Consider the following 23,095-nt stretch of genomic DNA (forward strand, 5'->3'; position numbering starts at 1 on the left):
TTAGTTAGTATGCTTGAAGTATTATTATTTTTGTGTAAATATGAACTTTTACCTTGAATCTTTCGGATCTGAATATTCATACCACAATTAAGAAGAATTACATTAAAATTATGCCAAGTAGCACTCCACATCAAAAATTCTGTTTTTATCATTTACCTACTTGAGGACGAGCAGGAATTAAGCTTGGGGATGCTTGATACGTCTCCAATGTATCTATTATTTTTGATTTCTCCATGCTATATTATCCACTGGTTTGGACATTATTGGGCTTTATTATCCACTTTTATATTATTTTTGGGACTAACCTATTAACCAGAGTCCCATCCCAGAATTGTTGTTTTTCGCCTATTATAGGGTTTCGAAGAAAAGGAATATCAAACGGATTCCAAACGAAATGAAACCTTTGGGAACATGATTTTCTCACCGAACATGATCCAGGAGACTTGGACCCTACATCAAGAAATAAAGGAGGAAGCCATGAGGTAGGGGGCGCGCCTACCCCCCAGGCGCGCCCTCCACCCTCATGGGCCCCCTGTTGCTCCACCGACGTACTCCTTCCTCCTATATATACCTACGTACCCCCAAACGATCAGATACGGAGCCAAAACCCTAATTCCACCGCCATAACTTTCTGTATCTATGAGATCCCATCTTGGGGCCTGTTCCGAAGCTCCGCCGGAGGGGGCATCCATCACGGAGGGCTTCTACATCAACACCATAGCCTCTCCGATGAAGTGTGAGTATTTTACCTCAGACCTTTGGGTCCATAGTTATTAGCTATATGGCTTCTTCTCTCTTTTTGGATCTCAATACAATGTTCTCCCCCTCTCTTGTGGAGATCTATTCGATGTAATCTTCTTTTTGCGGTGTGTTTGTTGAGACCGATGAATTGTGGGTTTATGATCAAGATTATATATGAACAATATTTGAATCTTCTCTGAATTCTTTTATGTATGATTGGTTATCTTTGCAAGTCTCTTCGAATTATCAGTTTGGTTTGGCCTACTAGATTGATCTTTCTTGCAATGGGAGAAGTGCTTAGCTTTGGGTTCAATCTTGCGGTGTCTTTTCCCAGTGACAATAGGGGCAGCAAGGCACGTATTGTATTGTTGCCATCGAGGATAACAAGATGGGGTTTTTATCATATTGCATGAATTTATCCCTCTACATCATGTCATCTTGCTTAAGGCGTTACTCTGTTTTCATGAACTTAATACTCTAGATGCAAGCTGGATAGCGGTCGATGAGTGGAGTAATAGTAGTAGATGCAGGCAGGAGTCGGTCTACTTGTCTCGGACGTGATGCCTATATACATGATCATACCTAGATATTCTCATAACTATGCTCAATTCTATCAATTGCTCAACAGTAATTCGTTCACCCACCGTAAAATACCTATGCTCTTGAGAGAAGCCACTAGTGAAACCTATGGCCCCCGGGTCTATCTTCATCATATTAATCTTCCAATACTTAGTTATTTCCTTTGCTTTTTACTTTTCTTTTATTTTGCTTTGCATCTTTATCACAAAAATACCAAAAATATTATATTATCATATCTATCAGATCTCACTCTCGTAAGTGACCGTGAAGGGATTGACAACCCCTTATCGCGTTGGTTGCGAGGAGTTATTTGTTTTGTGCAGGTACTAGGGACTTGCGTGCATCCTACTACTGGATTGATACCTTGGTTCTCAAAAACTGAGGGAAATAGTTACGCTAATTTGCTGCATCATCATTTCCTCTTCAAGGAAATCGAACGCAGTGCTCAAGAGGTAGCACCGGCCAAAGTCGCGCTCTGGAGCGCCTGGCAAAGCACCCGACCGTTCAAGCCGCGTCCCCCGACCGCCTCGAGCCTCCCCTGCGCGCCAGTCGATGCCCCTTGATGTCCGCTCCACGCCAGCAGGCCGCCCACTTGCTCCCGCGCCCTCCTCTCTCCCCCGCAGCTCGCGCCAGAGCGCCGCCCCGCTCGGCCAATGCTCATGTCGCTCCTTTGGCCCGCCCACAACTCGTCCCGCTCCTCCTCTCTCTCCCTGGCACCGTAAACCACTCCCACGAACACCCCCGAGCCCTCCATTTCCTCTCTAACGGCCACCTGAGCTGATCCTGTGGACGCCCGTAGGCCGCACCTATGGTGGACCTCGGCCAGCCTATATAAGGCGACCCCGAGCCTCTCTCTCACTCTCTGTCGCTCCCCCACACTCCTAATCAACCTCCCGCACCACCCATCGTCGGTGTTCGCGCGGTACAGGCCTCCTCCGCCCACGTTCTCTCTCGATCTGGAACCGCACAACATCACTGACCCTTTACCCTCTCTTCCCCACCCTTTTTGCAGCCGGTAACGGTCGGAACCACCTACGCCCGAAGCACCTCCATCGCGTGACCTCGTCGTCGGCGAACGAGGCTGCCCCGGCGACCACCTCCACCACCACCCGAATTGCGACATCCCCCTGAGTCCAACGGTGCCACCCGCTCGACCTGCCGTGCCCTATAGCGTCGCCGGTGAGCTCGCCGACCTCTCTGCAGCGAGGTTAGAGATGACAGGTGGAGCCCACCTGTCATCGTCACCTCTCCCTCGCCTCTCTCTCTCTCTCTCTCTCTCTCTCTCTCTCTCTCTCTCTCTCTCTCGCTGACACCTGGGCCCTGCCCGTCAGGTTTGAAAATCTGGAGCGCGCGCTGGCTCGCCTGGGCCTTTTCCCCTCTGGGCCTGCTACATTGCTGCTGTTCTGGCCCAGCGGGCACGGTGCCCTTTCTCTTTTTCTTTTTATGTCCCTTTTCCAAAAATTCCACATGATTAAATATTAATCCAAATGCAATAATTCCAGTTCCTAAAATCTTGTAAAAATCCCACCTATTTAATGCTATAACTTTCATTCATGTCCAACCAACTCTTATGTACTGTTCATATTCAAATTCAAATTTGAATATATTTAAACCCCTCTGAAAATCCATTTCTCCTAATCTGCCACTCCAAATCTGAAACTAGGAACTTTCCCCTTCTTAGTTTTCACCCTAGTATTTAACAAAAATTAGTTGACATGTTTCTGAGCACTTTGGTTTTTATGTTTTATTATTGCCTTATTTTTCTCATTATTATTTTGCCACGATAGATTGCGTTGCTGATGAAGGAGTTGGACCAGAAGACTTTGAATACCCAGAAGACTTTGTTGAGCCAGGCAAGCAGCCTTCTGACCATATCTAAGAAACACTTTTTATGCATGTCATATGGCACTTTCATTGCTTGCATCAAAATCATGATAAAATGGTGACCACTTGAGATGGCTTGCCTCCGTTGCTTTCCTCGTTGCTACTTGCATGGTGCATGACCCTACCTCCTTATGAGGGTTATGCCAATGGTAGTAGGTAGGGTGCTGGAGTAGTTGCTTCACAAAAGGGACGGGAATATGCATGGTGATGAAGGCAAAGTATTTTCAAAAGACTTTTTCAAAAACCCTGTCGGGTGCCACTTATTCCCGAGGGAGATAATGAGTTGGGTAACTACTTGATGACTAAGTGGTGTACCGAGGCAAGTGTGTGTGTTGTTTTCGAAAACGGATTAGATTTAAGATTTGTCGACTGACCCAACTTTACAAACGCAACCACTCTACCATATATGGGAAAGGGCATTATTGATTACCTAGGCCGATACTAGCTTGGATCCCGCATTACTAGTGACGGGAGAGTTGTTGTTGCGCTCTCTCGGGACGGGGTCGTGCCAGGTAGGGCGGCCATGACTGTTTTCACAGGGCACCGGACACACCATTGGTACCCCATGCTTGTGGTATGTGAGGAATATGGGAGCGAGGCTCCATAAATTTTAAGATGTGAAATGTTGGGCACGGGGGTTACTACCAATCAAGTGGACTCTATGTTAGTGTCGTCTAGGAAAAGATAGTGATCGGGTGCTTACCCTAGGTACTCGAGGTACCGCGGGTCATGGAAGACACGAAAGTTCCCTGGATCTTGTGGGTAAAGTGTGCAACCTCTGCAGAGTGTAAAACTTTTCGAATAGCCGTGTCCACGGTCAAGGGCAGTTGGGCGCTGCTGCTTAAACTACGTCCAGAGTTTTACAAACCGCGTGTGGGTGTGTTGATAAAACTATTTGGGTTAAGTCAGATGGCTTGACAGATGATCAAGTTGGATTGGTGTCCAACTCCACTTATGTTGATATATGTAACTTGTTCATACGGATATATGTGCTCTCATGATGCATACTTTACATGTTGATAGATCATGCCTTCGCACTCAAAACTAGCTTTCTGCAAACTACCTACTTAGTGCTATATCATTGCATTATTGTGCCCTGTTCCAATCATGGGTTGCTTGCGAGTACATTCAAAGTACTCATTGGCTTGCCACTGGTTATTTAATTGGCCAGACATGGAAGAACATGAGTTTGAAGAAGAGTTCTTTGGAGACGAACATGCGAACTAGGATGTTTCCCAGTCAGAATGCCTGTAGGGTTAAGGCAGATGGCATGGGTTCTATTTATCGACAGATATTTCCGCTGCTTAAGTTTATTTGGTATTCAGCCCTTGTGGCTTTATCAATGTAAGAATTGACCGTAATGCTCGTAATTTGTGTAAGACGGTATGTATGGATGTAGGACTCTTGTTATTCAGCTTCTGTGTGTTTAGTGAGCATTGATCTCTAGGATCACTCTACACGTGCATTCGGCGATCATGACTTATGAGTCGGGGTCCCCAGACAGGACTTTTTGGAGTTGTGCAGAATAGGTCTCTAATATTTGCTCCTTTTCCAGCCTAGAATTCCAGCTGATGGCATTCTCCCTCTTTGTGCAAACCTTATAAAATAAGAGAGAAAAGGCATAAGTACTATGACATAATGTGTACTAATAGTCCATAATGCAATAAATATCGACATAAAAGCATGATGCAAAATGGACATATCAGCGGGACAACCCGCTGACGTCCTCGTAGAGAGCCTGTCGGCGTGGCGGTTGGTCGTAACCATCGTTGCTGGAGCTTTCGTCGGAGGAGGAGCTGCTGCCGCCGAATAGGCCACGACCATCGCCAAGGGCTAGCTCGCCTTCGGTGTCGTCGCGGCCGTTGTCAGGACCCAGCTCATCGTCACTGCCGCTGTCCTCGGGGCAGCACCCTGCACGGTGGCCATCCATTCCAAAAACCCTCAGGTAGAGGGTCGTGATGCCATCGTAGTTGAAGTGGAGGGTGCACCTCTTGCCCAGGCCGCGCGCATGAGAAAACATCTACCAGCCGCGGGTCAGGACTATGTTTCCCGTAGTGGAAACTTCCATCGTAGCCCACGAGGCCTTGCTACAACAGCCATCAGCTTGCAGCCAGAAGTCGTCGAGACCGACGGCTGGCAGCTCGCCGGCGAAGGAGCGCGGGAGCTGGAGCCAGGTGCCGGCCAGCTGCTCTGACCACACAACGAACTCCGGGAGCACCTCCGCTGAATGGATGCGCGGCCATGGGGGCCGGGAGACCACGGCACGCCTCCCCTCGACGTAGGGGCTGCTCCGCCGGGAATGGCACCCGCCGTGGGAGGAGGCACCACCATGGCCGCCAGGGACGACGCCACCAGTTCCCAAGGAAGTACACCCGCGCCCCCCCCTGGGGGCCGCTGCAGGGGTCGGCCACGCCCCCTCTTGGGTGGTGGCGAACCGGGCCCCTGCTGGCGTGCCTTCCCCTTCTCTGCGGCTGAGAACTTCTTCTTCGGTGCCATGGGTGTTGCGGCAAGATGGCGAAGTGAGGAGGAATAAGAAGAGGCAGGTGGACTGGAAGAATAGATGAGCGACGAGGGCTCCGCACCCCCTCCTCATTTATAGCAAGAGGGAGCAACCGCCGGCCTCCACAATCACATGTAATGATGGTTTCCTTCTGCATGTAGCAGAGACTCGTCAAGTCAAACGAATATCAAGGCAGCATGGGGAAGTGGAGGTGGCCACGTCCCATCAATCGCTACACGGCGGCCTATTCCGCAGGCGGTTGGGGCCCGCGGCGCTCCGCACTTGCCCTTTGGCTTCACCTCGAAGCCAAGTCCGAGCGCGCCTTGGGCCCGGGGGCTACTACCGGCGTCTTGGGAATGGGGGTACACAGACTTGCCTGCCTGCGGCCCACGGCGTGGCTCCTCTGGCGGCCCGGTATGGCCCATCATCTACAGCTACAACTAGAGACCCTCGCGAGCACTACAAAAAAAGACAACTCCGTGACATTTTGGGCCGAACGAAATTTTTTTCTGTCATACATATGACACTTCTATGACGATAATTGTGACAAAACTATGTATCATCATAGATGTGGTGGGCTCCTACTTCTATGACAAAAAATCATGACAGAAAATGGGCTTTTCGTCCTGGGCGGGCCGGAGACGCAGCTGCATGACATTCTTTGGGCCGTCCATGACGGAAAAAACCGTGGTAGAAGCGAGGGGGAGGAAAATTTCAGGGAGTTCCCGGTTACGGTGGGAGGTCAGGGGCCGAGCGATGCGCATTTCTCTCGTACACATACGCGCGTGTGTGCGAGGCGTTGGCTCTAACTGAACCTGAGCGAAGCGTTGGGCTCTAACTGAACCCGAACGATTGCACTTCAGGCTATGCGTTACTGAACCCGAGCGATCGATCGATGGTTGTTAACTGAACCTGATCGAGCGATTCCTTCGCTACTGCTGCTAACTGAAGCCGATCGATGGGATGAACAGTGAGCGTTGCGGGGGGGGGGTTGGATGAACAGTGACTGGTGGCGTTGCCTTTGGATGAACAGGACCCCGTGGTGTGGTGGAGGGCTGGATGAACAGAAGACGGTGGAGGGGTGCCCGTGGAGGGGTGGATGAACATGACCCCATGGTGTAGAGGGCTGGATGGGGTGGTTGAACGGGACCCCGTGGTGTGGAGGGTTGGGTGAACAGTAGACGATGGAGGGGTGCCCGTGGAGGGGTGGTTGAACAGGACCCCATGGTGTGGAGGGCTGGATGAACAGTAGACGGTGGAGGGGTGGTTGAACAGTAGCTAGTGGAGTAGTGCGTGGTGGAGGCTGGATGAACAGGAGCCCGTGGATGAACAGTCGCAGGTGGAGGCTGGAGGAGGTCAACGGTGGATGAACAGTAGCTCATGGAGGCTGGAGGGGGTCGACGGTGGAGATGAACAGTATCCTATGGAGTCACATTTTGCGGTACGCCACACCCCTCCCGATGAACAGGACCCCCGTTTTGACCGTAGCGCTCCAACACAAGTCCGTTTCGTCTGTTTTGTGGTACACCACACCCCTCCCGATCAACAGGACCCCCGTTTCGGCCGTAGGAGGTCCGTTTCCTCCGTTTTGCGGTACGCCAGACCACTCCCGATCAACAGGACCCCGTTCCGAATGTAGGAGGTCCGTTTCCTCCGTCGTGCGGTATGCCAGGCCTTGTTTTCATCGACTGTTCCGTCCAAGCCCTCCCGATGAACACGACCACACATTTCGTTCCAACCCAGCCGGTTGGCTCCCACGTGTTCCATTGCCTCCCCATGAACACGACGCATTTCGTTGCCTCCCCATGAACACGACGATGACGTTGTTTCTCCATTCCGACCCAGCCATGTCAACGAGCCCTCGCCGTACGTATGCGTGAGTAGGCATTCGAGACCCCGCCCGTATGTACACATACGTGGTCGTATTTTATTTCTTGCACCCTGGCCGCCTCTACTACGACACGTGCGCGCCTCTACATCCACCAGTATATATATATATATATATATATATATATATATATATATATATATATATATATATATATATATATATATATGTACGTACACGTTCGCGACCAGAATGACAACGCTACGTACGCTTCGACCAGGTGGGTCCCGACTGTCAAGCAGTTCCTTGCGTGCGAAGATGTAGCTGGTGGGTCCCAGCAGTCAGGGGGGCGAAATACGGTGGCCTGTCCGGTGGGTCCCCGTTGTCAGGTGGAGGAATAATTATTTTGCACGTAATAAGGAGGCACTTCCTTGCTGCGGCCGTGGACCCAGCTTGACCTCTCCATGTACAGTCCACATTCGATGGAAGCCGTTCCTTGACCACGTTGACCACGCCGCGCCGAGAGCACCAGGGCGGTGGACGACGATGAGGCCTAGGAAGGGGACGACGCAGAGCCGGGGAAGACGCGGCAGTGGATGCCCATGCGTAGAGGAGTACGAGGGTTCACTGGTTCGCTGCGGTGTGAGGCTACCGTCGCCGCAGAATAACAGGGGGTGTGGATGAGTAGAGGGATGGCCTGGCCAGCGGTGGAAGTAGTAGGGGGTGGTGAGGCCTCCGCTGCATCGCAGCCGGCCACGGGAGGTAGGAGCACGAGGCACGACCGGCGCTGGTTTGGCGGCTGGAGCAAGAAGACCAGAGGTTGAAGAAGCATTACGGCCGTTGGATGGACATCGTACGGTCACTGGAGCTAGAATCGTGCATATTGACTAAGTTGACAAAGCCCTCCGTCCCCGTCAACTTAGTAGGCCCACAAGTCAGCCTTTCACCAAGGTGGGTCCCAGCTAGCAGGGCGGTATTCATTTTGTTGTGCGTAATAAGGAGGCACTTCTGGCAGGTCCGAGCTGACAGCAGGGGGAATGTTTTTTTCGCAAAATGCGGTGGCCCGTCGGGTGGGTCCCAGCAGTCAGGGGCAAACGTTTTTTTGCGATATACTGGTGGGCGTCCGGTGGGTCCCTGCTGTCAGGTGGAGGAATTATTATTTTCCGCGTAATAAGGAGGCACTTCCTTGCGGCTGCCGTGGACCCAGCTGTCAGCCTCTCCACGTACAGTATTCTTTTGATGGAATTCAGTCGTTGACCACATTAACCACGCCGGGCCGACAGCACCACGGCGGTGGACGACGGTGAGGCCTAGGAAGGGGACGACGCGAAGCTGGGAAAGACGTGGCAGTGGATGCCCACGCGGAGAGGAGTACAAGGGTTCTCTGGTTCGGCTGCGCTGCCGTCGTCGCAGAATAACAGGGGGTGTGGGTGAGTGGAGTGGAGGGATGGTCTGGCCAGCGGTGGGAGTAGTATGGGGGCGGTGAGGCCTCCGCGGCAGCACAGCCGGCCACGGGAGGCAGGAGCAGGCGGCACGACCGGCACTGCTTTGGGCGGCTGGAGCAAGAAGACCAGAGGTTGAAGAAGCACTACGGTCGTTGGATGGACATTGTACGGTCAGTCGAGCTAGAATCGTGCATATTGACTAAGTTGACAAAGCCCTTCGTCCCCGTCTACTTAGTAGGCCCACTATACAGGGTCCCAGCTAGCAGGGGGAGTATTCAAGTTTTTGTGCGTAATAAGGAGGCACTTCCTTGCGTGCGAAGATATAGCTGGTGGGTCCGAGTTGTCAGCGGCGATAACATTTTTTTCGTGAAATACAGAGTCCGTTTCGGTGGGTCCCAGATGTCAGGTGGAGGAAATCATTATTTTGCACGTAATAAGGAGGCATTTCCTTGCGTGCGGCCTTGAACCCAGCTGTCAGCCTCTCCACGTACAGTCCACTTCAGATGCATGTCGGTCGTTGACTACGCTGACCACGCCACGCCGAGAGCACCAGGGCGGTGGACGCCGTCGAGGCCTAGGAAGGGAATGACACGGAGGCAGGGAAGACTCGGCCGCTGTTTTTTGTTTCCCACGCGGAGGGGAGTACGACTGTACGAGGTTTTACTGGTTCATCTACCGTCGCTGGAGAATAACAGCAGGTGTGGGTGAGTAGAGGGATGGCTAGGCCAGCGATGGGAGTACGGTGGGGCGGTGAGGCCTGCGCGGCAGCACAGCCGGCCGCGGGGAGGAGGGAGCAGGCAGTCCCACCGGCGCTTGTTTGAGCGGCTGGAGCAGGAAGAGCAGAGATTGAAGAAGCACGACGGCTGTTGGATGGACATCCAACAGTATACAGGCCATCTGTGGAAAGCCTCAAATCTGTGGAAAATAGCATACAACCCATCTGCCATTATTTCAAATAATTTACAGCCCATTTGCTAATTCTTACGGGTTTTTTTGGAGCCCATATTCTTTATGTTAGCATTACAGCCCATATTATGGCCACGGGTAAAAAATTATACGAAATTTTGCATATGTCGGTGCGGTCTGAACTATTTTTAATCCCGAAATTTCGAGTCACATTCAGACTGATTTTAAAAATAAATGTATATCAATATAAAATCCAATAAATTGTCCACGCATAAAAATCAATGCAATTTAAAATCTCAAAATGAAAAAAAGATATTTGAAAATAATTGCCGGTTTGATGTGTTTTAAAAATGTACAGCCCATTTCTCATTACAGATAGGCCATTTTCTCGGCCAGCCGAATGAAGCTCTCCTCGTCTTGAAAGATTTGTAGCCCGGCAGGCCTGATAAAGCGACTTACTTGACAAATCACAAAAGAACTGGGCTAGCCATTTTCAGAAAGAAAAAAAACTACTGGGCTGGTCTGTGGTAAACATAAAAGAAAAGGCTGTCTAGACAGGTCAGAGTGTCCCGCACAGCCCAGTTGACACCCTTCTTCCGTCTCAAAAACAAATTAGATAAATGACACTCCAATTATGGCGATTCATAAAAATGCCACTGCAATTTCCAAACCTTGAAAAATGCCACTGCAATTTTTGCAAACTTTGAAAAATGCCACTGCAGTTTGCAAACTTTGAAAAACGCCACTCCAGACTTCGAAAAATGCCACTAGAAATGGCATGAAATGGCATTTTTCAAAATTTGGAAATTGCAGTGGCATTTCTCGGATACACCAGATTTGGAGTGGCATTTATCAAATTAACCCAAAACAAAAATAGCTGGGCGAGCTGCTGGGTCCCTGGTGTCAGCCGCTCGTTGTGCAATTCTCTCGTTTATTGCCTATGTTGACAATGGCATGGGACCCAGATGTTAGAAATCCACTAGGAGGAGCCATTTTTTTATTAGCTTGAAATAAGGAGGCACTTGCTTGCGTACTGCCATGACCTTGGCGGGTCCCTGCTGTCATCCTCTCCACGTACAACAATCTCCTGATTGTGTACGCATCAACTTGCTAGGCCCACAAGTCAGCCTCTAAACCGTGGAAGACAAATACAACCCATTTAAAAAAATAACAGCCCATTCCATATGTTCAAATGGAAAGTTCAACATTCAGACCAAAGTAACAGGTCTGATCCACATATAGAGTACTGAACTTCCATGATGACAACCATCATAGCCAAGTTAACTATCTACTCCCACTAAAACTCTAGTAGCGTACAAGTACTAACTTACTCTTAGCTAACTAGACGATGCCGGCCGCCATCTGCTGTCCATGCTAAACGCCTGCACCGGCGTCCTCCGCCTCGCCTCGGACTTGCCAGAGGTGCGATAGGGCGCGTTGCTCGCGCGCGTTGGCCCTTTCCATGCCGGCGTGGTCCACCGAAGCTTCGGCTTCCAAGAGGGAAGCCCACTTGACAAGCTGGTAGTAAAAATCAGCGTCGCAAACGCGTGCGTGCCCAACAGCCTCCACGGCTATTTGCCGGGTGCCGGCCTCCACGTAGTCGGCCCAGTTGCCGGCACTCTGCTCACAAATCAGAGCATTGGTGCGCTGCTGCTCCATGTCCCGCTGGCGGCGCAAATCGGAGATACGCTGCTCCTCCGCCAGGCGGTCGCGCTCCAACAACTCCTGCTCCTCCGCCATGCAGTCGTGCTCCAACAACTCCTCGATCTCCGCATTGCCATCTAAAGAAAGATAGAATGCCTCCTCCCTCCGTCTGCCTTCCGGTGAAAACCCAAACACAAGTTCCGGTGGTGAACGCCTCCGACGTCACCTACTGCGGACGGGCGGGGGCATGGCGGACGTGGCAAGCGACGTCAGGCCGGTGGAGGCTTATGAGGATATGGCGAGTTGGGTCACGGTGGCACCTGAGAAGGCCGGGAAACAGTACTTATAGGCGGAAGGTAGCGCGACGGTCATCGGAATTCAATGCATAATGGCTTAGCACGCTAGCTTGCCGTGGAAAACTAGAGAAACTGAAATTATGTCTGTGTCATCCCGTCCCGTCTGGGTCGCACGCCGGCATGGCGGTCAAACGAGTGCACTCGAATCATCTCCCTCCTTGTCAATAATGATTCCACGGATTTAAAGCGTATCTTTTTTCGCATCAGTTAGCTGCCTTAATTATGGCCGGCTGCATGCAGGCACTCAGAATCGCTCGCGGGTAGTACGCGAAGCAGCATGCAACGAGTCGCAGCCGAGGGCACGCATGCATCCACTTAAATCGTTGGAATTAATTAGGCTTAAACTTCTGCATGCCGTTAATTATTGCCATACCTTGGTCTTTCTTCTTTGCTCACGGGACTAATAAATCCCAAACGGAGGGAGTACCTTGGTTGGTGAGAGGTTTGAATTAAGCCCTGCAAACTGGAAAGGAGGTACTCCCTCCGTTTTTATTTAGTTCGCATATTAGCTTTGGTCAAAGTCAAGCTTTACAAACTTTGACCAAGTTTAGATACAAAAATATTAGGATATACAATAACAAATCAACAACAAAAATATTAAGATATACAATAACAGATCATATACAAATATGTAGCTCCAAAAGCAGAGATCTAGAAAAAACATTTGTTCTTCCTAATGACATGGATGCTTCTCTTGGCCAACATTCAGTACAGACTGAAAGACAAATTTGTTTGTGAAGTCTACAATTCCTCTTGCAAACGTAAGTGGTTTCACCAACAGCTGGAACCATGAGAATGAACCACACATGATGGAGGGACATCCACTGCAATATGATTTGGTCTTGTCTCGATCACACCGCGAGACTATTTTCGGAATACAAACTTTAACTTAGGCAAAATGATGCCCATTGTATAATCAGACCAAAGCAATGAAGCACCTAGTGTTGGCCAATAAATACTACAGTACTACTTTTCTGCAGTCCATGAAGTGACTATCCAATCTTTCTGTGTCTATTTTCAAATGGCACTGCGTGCAGTGACTGTACTATTCTCTTGTGCAGTTCAACCAAAATTGCGGACACTTTGTTTGTTTTCCAAATAGCAACGGGCAGACATCTCTGTCTGCACAAATATCAAGCAGCTAGTAAACATATACCACACCTTGTATTTTCGGTTTAAACATGTCTCTTCCGCTTAGCATCTGTCATGTTCTGCACTGGACAATCTGATACAGTTATGTTTTGCCCTAGAAAATTTCATACTGAATTGATTTGTTGGTTCAGAGCAGAAATATAGTGCCTATTCTTCATCAGACCAAGGATATCCATGTTCGCAGTGATGGAAGAGGTGAAATCAATACAACCGAAATTGAGCATCCAATCATTGAATCCTGTCCTGCACCACCAATGTAGGTCCACCCTGCCAATAAATTCACATGCAAACCACTAGTATTACTATCTAATGACAATACAAAAAGAGTAGCAAGATAGTAGCAAACCATGTACCTTCGTAATGAACAGCTCATAGTGCCACCAATTGGATATAATGGTTTGGAAAAAACATGCTCCTAATGTTGAACCAGTTGGACTTTTTGTGCAGTTCCACTAAAATCGAGCATCCCTGTTTGCATAGATATTGAAAGTGTGATTACTCTAAAAGTGGCACTAGTTGAAGCATAGACTCACAAATATAAGCATTCCAATTTCATAATGGATAAAGGTAGCAAGACTGTTTCTAACCACCTGTTTGAAGGAATAAATAGAGCAACAGCGGCTGATGTCAGGAAGGCATACATAGTTTTTTCTGAAAAACTGAGCCATTCCTGACCTTTCCTCTTCTTTTAAGCAAATTTTGTGCAGTTCTACTAAAATAAAATGCCATCACCGCCTTGACAATTCGGTGACACTGTACAAAAGGAAATGAGTTAACATTACATCATGATGTGAGGTATGTAGTCGACAGGCATTAGAGACAAACATACAGACCTCCTCTAATAACATAATGAACATTAATTTTAACGAAGGTGTGACTAGCTTTACCGGGATAATTTGAGTGAACTCTACACCCTTTGTTCCTTAATATAAGACGTTTTCGCGGTTCAATTTAAAGTACCCAAACGTCTAGTATTTAGAAAAACAGGTAGTAGTTTTCTTGAGCACATATCCGGGAAAGCTTGCCACACTTTATTTATGTCCATACGCTAATGCAACACCATTCGAATACTACAAATATACACTAATCCAATGGCTAGTGCAACAGTAGAGTAGTTAGTTTATTGCAGGGTACAGTATAGTGGTTTTACTGAACAGATTTCAATAAACTCTAGCACTGGAAGGTTTCTATAAGAATTAACAATACAAAATGTAAAGGTAACAAGTTTCAGCATTGGTATACTAGCTCTGCATGAGCATTAGACCAAATACAAAAGTCTGAAGGCAACTAGCATTATTAACTAATGACAGTATGAAAGAATTGCAAACGATGTACCTCCAAGGTAAATATCATTTCGAACTCGGGGGGACCTTAAAAATTGCTATCCCAATCTTGATAATCAATCAAACATAAAAACTTGATCGAACGAATCAAGAGAACAGTCGGAGGAGGAAGTGCCCACTCTTGACCTTTCCTCTTGTCTTCATAATTGTCTGTGCAGTTTAACCAAAATAAAATGACATCAGCGCCTTGGCATTTTGGTGACACTATACAAAAAAATTAACTTATCTCATGAAAGTGAGGTATGTAATCTATAATCATTAACAGTGCAAAAATCTAAAGGTAGTAACAAGTTTCATCGTTGGTATACTGGCTGTGCAACAGCATTAGAATGCCTTAGACAGCTAGCGTTGCTTAAATTTATCGGTGGCATTAGACTGAGAGCGGCATTAGTTAAATGTGGCATCACTTTAGCAGTAGCATTGCTTAACTTGACTACTGGCGTTATACTAACAGCAAAAAAGTGGCAATAAGAGCATGGGAGGCCCATTCGGACAGTGGGTGCACCAGTACGATGTACCTCCACGGACGCAGAGTGGTGAGGGAGGTATGGTTGCCCAGAGCAACAAATATCCAGGCAGCATATGTTGATTACGTCCTATTTTTGCTCTCTTTAGCCACCTTTTTCCTATGCGAGGACAACAAACATATCGACTTGGTCATTCTCTATTGCGTTTTCATGCCTTTCTACCCTTCTTCAACCAAGAGACACGAGACTCGTTCCTTAGCTACTGATTTTCCCCTTTTCAACCTAGATGCGGGTTCAATGCCTACTCTCTTGGACAGTACAGTCTCCCTTACTTTCCTTATTCAACCTAGACATGGATTAGTCTGCATGAAGTAGGGTTTCCTTTAATAGTGCAAATTATGGTTTTCGTCTGCGTGGCCAGCAGAGCAGAGGATAGCAAATTGGGAAGATGGTGGAGTGGAAAAAGATCCACTTGCAACAACGTAGCAGATGGGGCAATAGAACAAGTTTGTGGTTCGAAAAGAGGTAGCATACCTGAGGGTCGGCGGGAAGAGGCTTTGCTCGTGGTCGTCATCCTCCACACACACTACGGCAGAGAGCTTGGGGACGGAGGCCATCCCACGCGGGCGCTAGGTCAAAGAGGACGGCCTTGTCGTCAGTGCATGACCTCGCTCGCCGACGACGAGTGCGTCAACGCTGCACGTCCTTTTCTTTCCCGGCGGATCTGTGACCACCGGTGAGGAGGGAGAGAGGGGCCGTCTTTTTTAGATCTAGAGAGAGGGTGGTAGGGTGAGAAGCAAGTGGCAGCCCTTAGCAAGAAAGCGCTCAAGCTCCAGGCTATATATCTTTTTTATACTACTAGTGCTGGAGGTGGAGTAGTGGTAGAGTAGTTTATATTTTCTCTGCGTACAGTACCAGTTAGTCGTGCTTCAAAACCGATCGGCACGCCATTAAAAAAATAAAGGTCGATAACTAATGCGGCACCTCAGGCCAACGCGGCCAGATCGCATTTTCCATGAGAAATTACACACCATGTTTGATTGACATGTGGTCCCGTTCCAACATATCAATGAGACGACGACGAGTAGTAGGAGTATTTCTGAACGGACGTGTAGGCCGGGGCGCCTCTTTGTGAACCGTGGCAAACTCGCAAACGTCCACCGACTATTTGCCTTTCCCTCTCCATTTGGAACTGCTGTCGCACGCTCTTCCTCTCCCTCCTCCATTTTCCTTCAGCCCGTCAACCTTTCTTCTGCCATTGTTCGATCGTCTTCTCCATGGAGGGAATAGGCCAGAAATGACCCCGTTATTCTTTCCCCGATCTGAAAGATGACGTGGTGGAGGAACTCATTGATCGGTGCGACGTCATCACCTCGGCTAGCATGGCAGGTTCGTTCAAGCCCATTCTCGACTCAACTAATAACATCATTACAAAGAACCCAATAGTCAAGGAGCGGTTTGATCTCCCCTATCTTCTTCACCGTGACCCTGATGATGACTGGCACCGGCACGACGGAGGCCTCGCCCTGTGCAAGTTGATGCCGCTTGATAATGATACGTATGATGTTAAGATGCCATCGCTCGAGGGCAAGGCTTGGGCGGGCGCAAATGGAGATTGGGTTGTTTACATTGGGTCCAACTGCGAGTGGGAACTTGTGAATGTGTACACTCGTCACCGGGTTCCACTTCCAAAACTCTTAGCACACTGCCCAAAGGTTGAGCACACCGGTAATGTACGCATGTTCAAATACGATCATGGTGACTGTATTCTACGGAAGATAGCAATTTGTCGACTTCCAAACCTCTCTTGGAATTACAGCGACTATGATGTTGTTGCTATCTTCGACAAGCTTGTTGCCTTCCTTGATGGTTTCACTCGATGGATATTGCTCAGAAATCAGTTTCTGTACACGGATGAGTACTATGATGCAATTCAATACGAGCGCCTTGTGTTTGCTGCCACCACTCGTGGCACTGTTTTTGCATGGCATCCTCATAGTTTCGGTACGTTTGTCTTCCACCGTAATTATAATTGTTTCATCCACATGCATGCGGGTTAGCAAGTTTCCCTTTACTAATTAACCTTCTTCTTGTGTTTCCAAGGTCCTGTGAACATCCCACCACCTATACTTGAAAATTTTTATAACCAAGGGGGAGATGACGATGGTGATGATCACGAGCATGAGGACGAGCAGCACCCATATACTCTGTGGTGCCTGGCAACTAATTCCGATGGTTCACCTCTTCTTGTGTGTATACAACCCACTAATGATGTTACTGGTAAGGAAGCAGGTGTCTCCCATGGTCACACTCTCCGGACCTATTCCAACACCCGTTGCATGGTATTCGGGATGGATACTAGTGTGCTAGCGCCAACTCCTTCTCCCTGGTACAGAATTGATAGTCTTGGACAAAACTCGCTCTTCCTTGGACAAAACTATCCGATGATGGTGAAAGGCAATCCAACTATTGTTAACACATATATGAGAAGCAACTGTGTCTATACCTCGGACATTTGTGTGGTTCCCTACCCTGGTAGGGATATAGTAGGCCGCTTCAGCCTAGATGATCAGTCCTGTGTTGGTTTCCAGATCGACAATCGATGGCCCGTCCCAGAGAATCACTTGTGGTTCAACGCAAGTGTTTCCAACGCCGAGGAATGGTTGAGTTGAAGTTCATTTCAGTGCTTGTTATTTGTTGTGTGGTGAAAACTTTAGTATTTATAATGTATCCTTGTTGTCGATGTGGGTTGATGACCTGTTGTATGTAATAAAATGATATGCATGTGATAAACTTACTAAATTTATGAATGGCTTTCAAGTCGCTTCTCCAAGTGAGTGGTGCGACGAGGTAAAAAAATATTTTCCAAATACATAATTGTACGTGCATTGCAACAGGTTATTGGATGAATCCAATCAACAATAGTAGTACACTATTTGTACTAGCTTCGGATGCTTCGCGCGTCGAGCGGGTGTTTTTACTGTAGCCATATGTTAATGTGTTCGCTGTACGTAACCAGCACCTCGAATCCTCGATACTAGTACTATATAGTAGGAGTAAGTAGTAGGGAGTAGTAGGGTGGCATGGGCCAGAATAAGCATTCACGTCCAGGAGTACGACACACGCCACCACCATGACATCCTTCTGACACCATATTATTTCTTGGAGTCTGTGCTAGAGCAATCTCTTCAACCTTGTCATTTCTCTAACTTCAGCCATCATGTGGCGCGCGAGGTGGGGGGTTTGCCGATAGTCGATTTCCTTAACTGCGGTCCTGTAAGGCAACTCCAACGCACGACCCAAAACGCACCTCCGTTTTGCACGGACTCCAACAATAATTTTGACTAGAAAAGCAAGACCAAAGAAAACAAGAACCACTAGAATACATTTTACTACTCCTGTAAGTTGGATTAGTGCCTTCTCAATACATTCATTGTTGATCTGCGGAGGCTCGATCTTGCTTCTGTGCTAGCTAAAAGTGATAGAACATCTACTAAATTGCGCTCTATCAATATATGGATGTACTCTTCTTCCCAATACATAAACTTGCATCCATTCTACTCCCTCCGTTGCACAATACATGCCTTCTATTTGTCAAATATATATGTATCTAGACATGTATTAGTATATAGTTACATCCATTTTTGGACAAATGGAAGTCAAGTATTTTGGAACGGAGGGAGTACACACTAAAATTTTTAAGTTAGCACAACTAGTCTAATCCGAGAGCAGAACTGAAGATTTGGTCGGGTTCTTCCTCCTTTTGCTGACACGTGGGACATCCAGCATCCAGGTCGTGTCATGAAAGAAAATAGAGTGTTACTTGAAGCTACGAGATGTGCATCTTGGGTTAAACTGTAAATATAATCTTACTACTCTTGAGTAACTCCAAAAGCGGCCACCGAAGATCTTTATTTGATTTGTTTTTCATCACCAACACATCGAGGTGAAAGATGTGCAGTTTCATTGGGTCCTCTTGCGTTTTCACTGACATGTGGGGCCGCATGTGAGCAAACAGATGATGGGCTCCGCGCGTCCGCTGGCTGGCTGAGAAGAGAGATAGAGGAGGGCTGAGCACGGACTGCAGGAAATTTGTTCTACGTACCTCGATATAGTGGGGTGGCATGGGCCATAACTCAGTAGCATTCACATCTAGCAGTACGGCACACGCCACCCACACGAGTCCCGTCCGACACCAATTTTCTTGGAGTCCGTGCTACAACCATCTCTTCTCCCTCCTGTTTTCTCAGCCATCCGACAAGATAGTTACTGTAGTATCATATACTACTACATGGATTTGACGGAAAGATAAAAATACATACAGATCCATCAATGTTCAACGACATCCTCACGTCCTAGTGCGCCGTGTCACCAACCGACGTGTGAGGAGCAGCGGCGTTGGCGACGAGCTCAACATGATTCTGAACAGTGCCGTCCAAGGTTGCCCTGCGCTCCAAGAAGGCCAGGGTCCTATCGTACTCCTCTTGCATGTAGTAGTCCTTGTGGATGATTTGCGCGTAGACATGGGTGATTATGTTGATGGTGTCATGCTACGCCAGGTGCTGCGCGGCGAGTGCGACCTCAAGGTGGACAGTCTCCGGCGCGACAGTGGGCAGTCGCAGGGCCACCAGTGCGTCGAAGAGGTTGTTACCATAGTGGCCGTTGTGGGTGGCGGGCATCGCAGAGCCTGGGCGCGTCGGCTGGAGGCTTACGTCAAAGTTGTCCGCAAGCTTCTTGACGGTGGTGCTACTAGTACTAGTAGTAGTACTACCAATGTAGTAGTAGGAGTACTAGCACTGTACTATCCATTGGTAAAATTATTACGTGCTGCTCCTCACAGTGAAGTGACAAGACCCTGTGCTGGAGATGACACCTGAGTATAGGCGCCGTGTTCGGCATACCATAGTCAGCCTCACCGTCTGTAGTCACTATCATCATGGCTGTAGAGCTAGCCTGCTTACAACTAGACCTGTTCGACATAATTTCTCATGCGTAGATGCCCGTGCATTGCACGGAACACCAAGATTGGGGGTGGACGGCTCCGGCAGCAGCCATGGCGCCAGATTTTTCCACGGCCTTCTACTCCTAGATGTGTACACGTGTGCTGGTGTGTGTTGTGTGCTGGGTGTGCGCGAGTGCGTCCTTCTGTGCATGCCGCCGCGCAGTGGTGAATTGTGCGCGAGTGCATCCTTCGCGCGCAAGAAGTTTGTCCTCAATGCACCCTCAATTTACTAGCGTGTGGGGTGCTACCCCGAGTGGTTTCAACTTTGTTTACTTCACTGCGTGTCAGATGGGCCTCTAGTTTACTTATTTTCACCCACTGCCACATGGGCCAGCACACGAAGATACAGAACACGAGCTGACAAGGCAGCATGTGGATTGGTTGACCGTTCAATTAAACAATATACAGAGCTATACGCTGACACAGTGAGCGTATAATCCGTCAGTATAGAGAGTTCGAGTGAGAGGGGAGGCCCGTGAGAGATAGCAGAGAGAGAGAGAGAGAAAGAGCTACTCCCTCCGTTCGATAATGTAGTTCCAACATTTTTTTAAGTCAAACTTTTGAAACTTTGATCAAGTTTATAAAGAAATTACTTATATCTACAATATCAAAGATAAATGATAGTATGAAGTAACTACACGTTGTGATGAATCTAATGATCGTTCCAGATGTAAATGTTTTTCTCCACATATACCTGGTCAAATGTTTCTAAGGTTTGACTTTTCAAAACATCCATATGCTTATGGACGTGACAGAGTCCCTAACAAGAGAGAGAGAGAGAGAGAGTGAAAAAAGTGTGTGTGCGTTTGTGAAAGAGACATGGACAACACACGATAAAAGTAGAGAAAAAGCATGTGTGTCTTATGCAAACATATCACACATGCATCTTCGACAATGGAGGCAAGGTGAGGAGATAGTGCGTGGTTGTTTGGAACCGAGAGAGCAAGACCCCTAAGATAGCACGTGGCCAAGAGGGGTCTGACAAACAAGGGAGAGAGGTCGAAAGAGACGTACGGAGAAAATGCAGACATGGGGAGGAGAGAGTGTATGTTTGTCATAGAGAGATCCCCTGCAGATCATGATGGGACTACATGGGTGGGAGATCGAGTGACAAGGTGTGTGCGCAATAGAAGATGCCTCGAGAGATATCAAGATAGACGTAGGGATGGAAGGAGACAATACGTGTGTTCCTCATGGCTAGTAAGAGATAATCATACTTAGGAGGGGGGGGAGTGCTTGCGCCTATGATGGATTGAGGGATTATGGTACTTAGTGGGGTGCGTGTCACATGGAGAGAGAACAAGGGCGGAGAGTGTTGGATGGGTCTATATGTATAGCGTGAGCGAGACATGTGTATGTGTGAACCAGGGAGATATAAGGCCAATTTGGCTTGCGTCCTGAGCATCTTTTGCCTGGCCTGGGGTTGTGGCTGGATTTCATGCATGCTTGTTTGGTTGCTACCCTGTGAAAAAGAAAGCCCGCCTGGCCTGGGTTCCCTTGCACTTTAATTAGCCTGGATGAACTCCAGACACTGCAAGTAGCCTGGCCCAGGCGACCGATTTCGAACACCTGGTCGTGCCTGGTCATGTGGCCACGAGGCTAACAGCAACATGGATGGATATTAGCATTAAATAATTGATGCATGGATTGATTGATGGGACGTTGATGCTTTGCGTGGCCCAAGAATGAACCAAACGCTTCAGCACCACACAAGCCTGGCCAGGCAGAAATATTTTACATCTCACGTCCACACCAGGCAGTACCGGCCATCAAGGCATGAGGGTCAGGTCATGAACCAAACTGACCAATAAAGTTTGAGAGAGATTGAGGAGCCCCGATAAGGCTGAGTGGTGCGTTAGATAGCTGAGAGGGGGAAAGAGATATTCCATCCGCTCGATAATGCAGTGCATGTAAACTTTTTAGAAGTCAAACTTTGGAAACTTTGATCAGGTTTACGCAAATGTTATTTATATCTACAATACCAAAGATACATCATACAAAACTACATCTCATGGTGAATCTAATGGCATATGTTTGCCGTACTAGATGTAATTCTTTTTCTCCGCGTACATGGTCAAACTTTGTGGTGTTTGACTTTTCAATAAATCTATATGATATGGACCGAGGAGAGTGCCTCAGTCGAGACAGATCAAGTGCGTGTGAAGGAGAATGAGTAAGTGTGCAAAAAGAGATTGTTTGTGAAAGAGAAAGTGACAACAAATGAGAAATTAGAGAGAGTGTGTTTTTTTTCGTTTCTTATGCGAACATATCACGCATGCATCTCCGAGATGGAAAAGCGAGGCGAGGAGATACATGAAGATAGCTAGTGTGTGATTGTTTGCAACGGAGAGAGACACCCCTGTAGCACATGTCCAATAGAGGTGTGGCCAACAAGGAACAAAGGTCAAGAGGGACACATGGATGGCATGGACGCATGAGGAGGGAGAGAGGGTGTCTTTTTGATAGAGAGATCCTGTCAAGATCGTGAGGGGACTATATGGGTGGGAGATCGAGGGAGTGCGTGCGCGATAGAAAGATGGCTCGAGAGAAACCGAGATAGACCATGCACATGTTTGTGATGGAGACTAAGATTAGCTAGTCATATACATATAGGGGGGACTGCGTGTGCCTACAATTGAGTGAGAGACCATCATACTTGGCTAGCTGGGCATGAGATTGTGTGTGTGCGCGTGTGAGATGGAGAGAGAACGAGGGGGAGAGATAGAGTTTTAGATGGGCCTATCGAGTGCGAGTGAGATATGCATGTGTATGTGTGACCCAGGTGGATGGAGAGTTTTAAAGAGGGGAAGAGCTCCGAGATGACATAGTGGTGCGTGAGAGAGTTACATGCAAAGAGCCAAGGAATCTGTGTACATACGATGAGTGCACCGAAGATATCTAGCTTGGACTAGCTAGAGTATCATACATAGTGTGCGAGAGAGACCTATAGATGGTGTGTATATGCATGCGAACTAGAAAGACCCCCCCCCACACACACACCCAAAGAGAGAGAGAGAGATGGAGAGAAAGGGAGAGGGACGAACAAGGTTGTTGTGTCGGATGCGTGCGACAGAATTGAAGATTGTCGGCGAGAGAGAGAGAGAGAACAGGAGTCCGGGAGAGGGGGAGGTCGCGTTTTATGCATCAAAGACAGATATAAACCATGTTTCGATATAAAGTTGCATTCAAATATTTAAATTGGAGAACATGTTGTCTGCAATCCACACATGAACGGATATATGTGTATA

The sequence above is a fragment of the Triticum aestivum genome, chromosome 2A, assembly GCF_018294505.1.
Source record: "Triticum aestivum cultivar Chinese Spring chromosome 2A, IWGSC CS RefSeq v2.1, whole genome shotgun sequence".
NCBI classification, from domain to species: domain Eukaryota; kingdom Viridiplantae; phylum Streptophyta; class Magnoliopsida; order Poales; family Poaceae; genus Triticum; species Triticum aestivum.